Source organism: Sminthopsis crassicaudata, chromosome 3, assembly GCF_048593235.1.
Source record: "Sminthopsis crassicaudata isolate SCR6 chromosome 3, ASM4859323v1, whole genome shotgun sequence".
Classification (NCBI taxonomy): Eukaryota; Metazoa; Chordata; class Mammalia; order Dasyuromorphia; family Dasyuridae; genus Sminthopsis; species Sminthopsis crassicaudata.
In genome coordinates, this window is record NC_133619.1 from 496,512,920 (window position 1) to 496,518,919 (window position 6,000).

The window sequence follows — 6,000 nt, forward strand, 5'->3', positions numbered from 1 at the left end:
GTCTGTCACCAAGCCTAAGTAAATTACATTCCAGAATTCTAAATGAATTTGTAGACATGATTGTTAATCTGCTGGTGGTGATCCTTAAAGAATCTAGGAGAATGGGAGAACTACCACAGATATTGCCTTTATTTTAAAAAAGAAGAGAAAGATATATTCTTCAGACTATCAGTTTGACTTTAATTACTCAAAAAATATTCTGTAATGTGTTATTATGGGTGAGTCCTTGAAAAGGGCTCTTCATGGTTTCATAGCAAATCATAATAGAACAAGCTAATTGGGGGAAGAGGGGAGGGGCAGATCAAAGAAATGACACTCTTTCCCAAAAGGACCCTCCTTTGGAGTTAGCTCTTTCACTATTTTTTGGGACTAAACCAGCCCATGGTTCCGCTATGATAGGTGAGAATAGTTATGGGATCAATAGAATGATTGTCTTATACTAGTTTTTGCATTTTTCAAGGTCCCTAGATGTTGTACCTTGATATATAAGGTAGTTTAGAAAATTTCTCATAATATCCTTGTAAAGCAAGATGAAGACATACTTGTATAACTGGGTGGATTCAGAACTGGTTAAAATGACGCCCAACAGCACACAATTAGTAAGTATCTGAGACCAGATCTGAATTCCAATTTTCCTGAATCTAGGCCCAGTTCTCTATCCATTATGTTATCTAAATCCTACATGAGGGCAGGAACTATCTTTATTTTTATTTATATTCCCTGTACTTAGTACCTGGCTCATAATAAGCACTTAATAAATGTTTGTTGACTGACTAAATAGGAGGAAAATATGGGTAAGAGATAGCTAGTCATTTGAAGATATGGTAGGATTATGTGAACAGAACCTCATTATATTAGTGGACTGCAAGCTCAATATGTTGGCAATATGACAATACAGTAATCTTAGGTAATATTAATAGAAATATAGTAGAAATATTACAATTGGACCTAGAATGCAAGGACTGACATAAAAACATGGTCAAGGACATATATGACTGGAAAGAGAGATGCAAAATATTTATACTAAGTGCCAAAGATACAAAGACAAGAAATTTACATTCTATTGGGGATATAATTAGTGAACACAGATAAGTATGATAAAGGTTAGGGAATGAAAATAGCAAAGAAAGACATTAAACAAAGTGCTCCAGGAATATTTTCGGAGAGAAAGAGACTAATAACAAAGAATCAGGAAAGACTTCATGTAGGAAGGAACATTGGTGTCAAGTTTTGATAAGGGCTCTGAAAGGCAGAGATGAGGGAAGAATACTTCATTGGAATGGAAAGTAAAATGTCTTGTGCCAAAAATGCTAGCTACAGCAATGAGACAAGAAAAAGCTGAAAGAATAAGGATGGGCAAGAAGGCAGCAAAATTACTACTTTTTGTGGATAATATGATGGTTTTCTTATGGAACTCTAGAGAGTCAAAGAAAAACTACTTGAAATAATTAAACCTTTATCAAAGTTGCAAGATCGCATAGACCAAATAGACCATCAGTATTTCTGTATATTACCAACAAAACCCAGAAGGAAGAGAGAGAAAGAAATTCCATTTAAAATAAATGTAGACAACATAAAATACCTAAGAGTCAGCTTGCTAAGGTACACACCTAAACTATATAAAAACAATTACAAAACATTCCACACAAATGACACTCTAAATAACTGAAAAAATATGGGTAAGCTAAATCAAAATAATAAAAATGGCAATGCTACCTAAATAATTTGCTTATTCAATACCATACCAAAAAACTATTTAGAAATTACTTTATAGAACTAGAAAAAATTATTACAAAATTTATCTGGAAGAACAAAAAATGAAGAATATCAAAGGAATCAAAGAAAAAATGTGAAGGAAGAGATAAGAAAGGGTAAAAATTATCTCTCAGATTTGGGGCTTGGAGACTGGGAAGATAGTGATACCATCAAGAGAATTAGAGAGATTTGAAGACAGCATTGATTTAATGAAAAAAAAAAATGGGTTCAGTTTTGAATATGATGAGTTTGAGATACACATCTAGATGTCCAGAGTCTGAGGGAGTAATTAAAACTATATCTACATATATGGTATTCCTCTTCATAGAGATAGTCTATCCAATGGAAAGTGATGAGATCATCTCGAATTAAAAGAGAAGATGCCTTGTAACAACACTAGAGGCAAATATGGACAGTGATCTGTGAAGGGCTGAAACTCTTGAGTCAATGCGTTGGTGTTGGGACAATTTGAGTATTTGAGGCTAATTACTGATTGGACAATACTCTATAAGAATATGCTTGGAAAATGGCCTTCCCACTATCTTGTGCTGGCCCAGTCATTTGGTGTATTCAGAGAATTGTGGGAGGGACTAGGAGGTGCAGTAAGACTAGTCAGCGTCACTTCTGTAAGAGAGACAAGGAGGTGACATCTCAGCGATCCTACCCTACGTGTCCACCCTCTTTACTTCTACTGCTAAAGACCTAGAATAAAGATTTTTTCTTATCCTGACTCCGGCTGATTCTAAGGTACCCAGGGTGCTAAGGCAGTCGCCACATTTGGTGCTCAATGCGGATCCAAGGACCCTAATTTCACTGAAGAAGCCCTTGGGGACCAGGAAATAGAGTGAGTATTTTAATAGACAAACAGGGAACTTACTTTGTTAAGGGCCAAACCAGTAACCTTTTCTAGCTGAAATGGGGCAGATATTAGGAAAAGATTCTCCCCTATCTGCACCCCCAACCCCACCCCTAAGGAAATTTACAGGAAGCATACTCAGATTGATAGACATGGTTTAATTATGACTTGGGAGCAGATTGATGGATTCGTGGATACATTGGAACATATATCCCCTTGGTTCTTCAGTGAAGAAGATATAGGGGCAGATAATTGGAAACTAGTAGGAGATCAACTTTGTGAATATTATAATGATAATGGTCCTGATTCAATTGAGAAACTTTCTATACATACAACATAATACAATTGGCCTTAAAGAATCCTGCAAGTTATAGAAAAAAGAAAAATTTTAAGAATAGCCAGATGAGGAAGTGTGAGGAAAAAGAGGAAGACAATGAACGGATTAATAGCAATAGCACTAGAGGGCATGTGGAGTTAAGTGAGGATGAAGGGTGTGGTGAAGGACCTGGTTATTCTCCCTCTGACCAGGCAGCTTCAACCCTGCCTAAACTTGAACTGGTTCTTGACACGCCCCCATCAACTTCACCTTCTGGAATGGAGGGAGGAGGACATGTGGGAGGGGCAGTGATATCACCAGCACCTCCCCTCCCAGCAATCACCCCCTCCTATAACTAGATTGCAAAAGGCACTACTTAAAGCCACAGAAGAAGGCCAGATTTAGCTGATTTGAAAATCAATATATATCCCATGATTCAACAGTTTAACTCTTCAGGTCAAGAAAGTAGAAGATACACTCCTTTTGATATAAAAATCCTCAAAGACCTGAAAAAGGCTTGCTCTCTTTATGGGGCTACATCAGTTTGTGTTAAGATATTATTACAGAATTTGGCTTATGAAATCTTAACCCCTAGGGACTGGAAATGTATAGCAAGGACATGCATAGAACCTGGACAAAACTTGCTGTGACTTTCTGAATATAGTGAGCTCTGTAGGATACAAGCCCAACAAAATAGTCATAGTGGAGTTAATCAATTCCAATCACTTGTGACCAACTAACAGGTATAGGTTCTTATGCATTAATTTCAGTACAGATTAATTACTCCATAGCAGCATATGAGCAAATTGCTGCTGCTGCTATCAAAGCATGGGCTTTTCTCCCCAGTAAAAACGACAAGGGTGAGGCCTTCACAAAAATTGCACAAGGGCCAAATGAACCCTTTGCTGATTTTGTGGGATATTTGCAGACAGCTGTCATATGAACTAATGGTGAAAATGCAATAACAGACATTATGATAAGGCAGCTTGCTAAAGAAAATGCTAATGAGGTTTGTAGAAGGATTATACTAGAACTACGGAAGGATGCTCTTTTAGAGGAGATCATAAGACACTGTGCCACAGTAGGCACAAATACCTTTTATAGCCAGGCTATGATGCAGACTTCCTAAGATCCCAACATGGGAAGACAAGGTCCCTTTTGGCAAGGGACTTCCAGAGAGACTCGTCAATGCTTTCAATGTGGTAAAGTAGGGCATATGAAAGCTCAATGTTGGCATAGAGACAGAATGAGAAAACAGGGTGGGAGAACAAGACCCAATACCCCATGTCCAAAATGCAACAGAGGCTTCCATTGGGCTTCAGAATTTAGACTGACTCAGGGAAACAGGATGAAGGGCCCAAGGCAAAAAATACTTGGGGCATGATGGCGGCCAATGCTACATCCAGAGGGTGCCTAGAAGTCCAGTACCCTGACATGACCAATTAGCCAGGAAGCCATCTAATGGGAGAAAGGGATTACATAACCAATCAGCCAGGAAGCAACCTGATGGGAGAAAGGGATTACAATTGGGGAAGATAGAGTTGTATGCAGCTAGGACAACTGAGATACTCCCTGGAGAAGTGAAATCTCTTCCTCTCCAGCCTATGGATCCCTTTTCTCCAAGCACAATAGGCTTGGCCATTTCACATCCTGAGTGTACTTACAAAATAGACATCCATATACTGACAAAATAAACAAAATACACATCCATACACTGATGTGGGAAACTGGGAAATGTGTAGATAATATCCCAGTCACTAATACAGGTAGACAATGTGTGAGTTATCAACCAGGAGAAGTAGCAGCATCAGGTTAACTGATACAGACTTCTAATGGGCAATCTGGTGATAGTTGCCCAGATTCTGACTCCAAGAAACAAAAGCCAGGAATATACTAGACAGCAGCCATGACACCTGACCAAGCTATGCTCACTATCTATATAAATTGCATACCATTAGAAGGATTGGTAGACACTGGTACAGTCATTAGAGGTGCCAACTGGCCCAGTCACTGGCCAAAGATTAAGGCAGATACCTACATGTCTGGCACAGGAGGATTAAAAGCAGCTGAAGTTAGTGCTACCCCTTTGAGATGGACTTTTGAAGGTGAAACAGGAGTTTTTACTCCTTTTATAGTTGAAAATATCCCCATCAATCTGTGGGGAAGAGACATTTTACAACAATTAGGGTTAAAAATGAGTACTTAGTTTTTTTAGGAAGGGCTGCTGTTGAAGGCCTGCTAACACTTTCACTTGTTCCTATCCAATGGAAAACTGATACATCAATGTGGATAGAACAGTGGCCCTTAGGTAGTGATAAAATTCAGGCCTTATTAGATATAATACAGGAACAACTTGGCCAAGGACACTTGTAACCTTCTCTAAGTCCTTAGAATTCCCCAGTATTTGTTGTAAGAAAGAAATCTGGAAAATGTAGGATGCTGACTGATTTAAGAAAGGTAAATGAACAGATGGAAACTATGGGAACTCTTCAACGTGGACTTCCATCTCTTACTCAGTTGCCTAGAGAATGGCCTCTTTGGGTTATAGACATTAAGGATTGTTTCTATTCTATCCCTCTAGATAAGGAGGATATGAAAAGATTTGCCTTTTCAGTGCCCAGCATTAACTTAGCTGAGCCTTATAAAAGATATGAATGGACAGTTTTGCCACAGGGAATGAAAAACAGCCCTACTGTGTGTCAAATGTATGTTGCTGCTGCTCTTACTCCAGTAAGAAAAACATTTCCAAAAGTAATGTTATTACATTACATGGATGATATATTGCGATGTGTACCTGAGGAACAAATGTTAGAAGCATGTTGAAAAAAGACCATAGACACTAAGGAATTATAAATTGCATAAAGCTCCAGAAAAAATTCAAAGACATTCTCCTTTTCAATATTTAGAATATGAAGTATACCCTAATGTGCTTACAGTACAACAACTTTCCTTAAGAACAGAGACACTAAACACCTTAAATGACTTTCAGAAATTGATAGGAGATATCCAATGGATGCGTCCAGTGTTAGGCTTGACTACCTTTCAATTGCAACCATTATATGACATTTTAAGG